Source organism: Zerene cesonia, unplaced genomic scaffold (genome assembly GCF_012273895.1).
Source record: "Zerene cesonia ecotype Mississippi unplaced genomic scaffold, Zerene_cesonia_1.1 Zces_u002, whole genome shotgun sequence".
In the NCBI taxonomy this organism is placed as follows: Eukaryota; Metazoa; Arthropoda; class Insecta; order Lepidoptera; family Pieridae; genus Zerene; species Zerene cesonia.
In genome coordinates this window covers 1,340,069-1,342,944 of record NW_024045132.1, presented here as the reverse complement: position 1 = coordinate 1,342,944, position 2,876 = coordinate 1,340,069, and positions in this window count along the sequence as shown.

The following is a 2,876-nucleotide window of genomic DNA, read 5'->3' as shown; positions in this document are numbered from 1 at the left end:
TTTTAAACAACTTCACAGAAATTCAGCTTGTTGGGACTTTATGTAACTTCGAATGTCTAAATTGACCGGACTATAGCTTTTATATCAAATGGCTCATTGCATTTATTTTGCCTAACCTAATACAAATCTAGTCTTTACAAATAATATATTGTCTTTATAAAATACATCCATTATTCGAATAAAATGCGGAGACAACTCCGGGATTACGATTAAGCTTCCCGTATGTTATAGCTTTCCAGGTTTTTTCTCAGTAAAGACACCATCAAGTGGTGTAATCTATACTAATATTATAAAGCTGAAGAGCTTGTATGTTTGTTTGTTTGAACGCACTAGTCTCAGGGGCTACTGTTCGGATTTGAAAAATTCTTTCAGTATTAGATAGCCCAATTATTGAGAAAGGCTATAGGCTGTATATGTACCACGGGCGAAGCCGGGGCGGACTGATAGTATAATATAAAGGTGTGACTTTTATATAAAGCCAACGGTTTGGTTTCCTGGCGAGTAATATGATTTAAAAAAATCTGATGATGCAGCTTTAGCTTTCTTCAAAATCGGCCTCGTGATTCCTTTCAGTTTTTAAACCTGTTATAGATTCCACGCTCAATTAAAATATTCACCTGTATAATTTGTGATGATATTATATTGTTTCTGTACAATCTTATTAGAATATCTCTCCATAGTATTATATATTTCACTACTATTCAATAAAACATTTTACAGAATTATATGTGTTATTGTAAAGTAACGAATATTGTATTCGTAAAAAATAAAAATATTGCTAACCCGATTTATCTAATGAAATTTTACATAAAAACTACTAGAAATCCACAATACATATAGGTACCTACGCGATAGGTCAATAAAAAAATGTAATGAAATAAAAATCCAATATTAATATTACATCATTTCATTTATTTCCTCAACTTATTGAAAATTTCGAAAATCACAGTTATTACTTCTGACAATTGTTTCGTAACTATCATATTACATGACAACAGCTGCCAGCTATTATGGATAGTGGGTACAAAATGGTATTATAAACTTTATTGGCCGCAGTATTACTTACATATTGGCTTGTAATCCTATTATATATAATTATTGGTACAATCTCCCTTCAGTTGCATACGAACCGTGAACATTTCCATTAATAGGCAACAGTTATTACTTAATATTTAAATAGGAATAAGACTGATAAAGTTTAAAAAATAGATTTTTCATTAATGAGCGGAGGTGAGCATAAATGAAGTGTGTTTTTATTATTACATGACTTGGAAGGACAAGAAAAACTGACAAACAAACCAACAACATAAATATCAATTATTTGTAATTAAAAAGACAAGTTTGCCAATTCAAACGAAAAGCTTACACATTGTTAAATACTATTATATAAACTTACAAATGAAAATCACAATATGTCCTTGGAATAACACCAACAAACTCAGACAAATAATATGGTGTTGTCTGCATTAGCTTACGTTTTAGTACTAAGATATTAATTACATTTTAATGGTGGGATCGTAGATCATCTATATACAACACCAACAATTTCAATAGACTTATTACAATCACTCGAGTCACCTAACTTATAAACCAATGTCACATAGTTTTTTACAGTGAATTTTTAGTATTTCGGTCAAAGGTAAAAGGCGATTTCGCTAGTGAACTCACGTGACCTGAATGTAGACAATAATGTACAAAACTATGTTACACAACTTTATGTAGATTTATTGCATTCAATTACCACGCTACTTCAAGTATGATCAAAAGTGCTACATTTTAACATCTCTAACAATACTTCATTCATATAAAAACCATTTTAAGATACAATTACTAATAAAATAACTTGTAAACAAGCTCAAATATTGTTTTCTTGGTGTGTTAGCCAATACAAGTAAATCCTTTACAATTGAATATTTCATGTCATAGACAGGTTTAAAATATACATTATACTGAATACAAGCAATAATTTACATAAAAACATAACCATAAAAACATTCACAGAAACGACATTACATAAAATAGTTTAATAAATCCAAGACTACTTGGAAAAAATCTACAACGCGCAAAAAGCGTCCAGCATTTAATGTACATAATATTAATATGTAATTAATAAGAGCGGTGCTAAACCGCATGAGAAATAAACACATTAGGACCGAATATTGTCTTGAGATCAATCAAAGTGAACAAGAATCCGCAGATTCACTACACAACACACATCATACGAACACAACCACCGGCCAATCTCACACTAGTCTATTTTACTTGTACGCGATACGGAGAGTATAAAAAATAACTACGTCACGGACAGGGCTCTACGTCAGTCACATCAATTCCGTTGCAGAGATGTCGACCGACCCACGACGAACATCCGAGTCGCTGATCTCGTGCCTTTGGCAACGACAAACAATCAAAATGCTAGTCGGCTGATATTTTTCTTTCAAAGACACTTGGAAAAACAATACACTACTCAAATGCGCAATTACACACTTGAACATTTTCTATCACCGTGTGTAGTTTGTCAGGCTATGCTCTTTTCATATTGCAATTTTCGTAGTGGGTGAGCGGTTAACCATTTTCTTTCTACACTAAACTCTTAAATATTTCCATAGTGTATAACCATCAAGCAACCTTACCACACTACACTTAAATCCGATGTATACAAGCAGACTAGTTTTCGCTACACTCCAAAACCAACGCACAATCAGCGTAGCGTTGCACAAAATACCCTTCATTCGGTAAGAGCGGACTAGTTCTCATCTCCTCATCGAGCGCATTGCTCCATTGCATTCAAACAGAGCGCTTCCGTCGAAATCACGTATAGTTCCGTCGTCCGTCCGTCTATCCGGCGTAGAATTCGAATATCGCGCCGTCCGCGT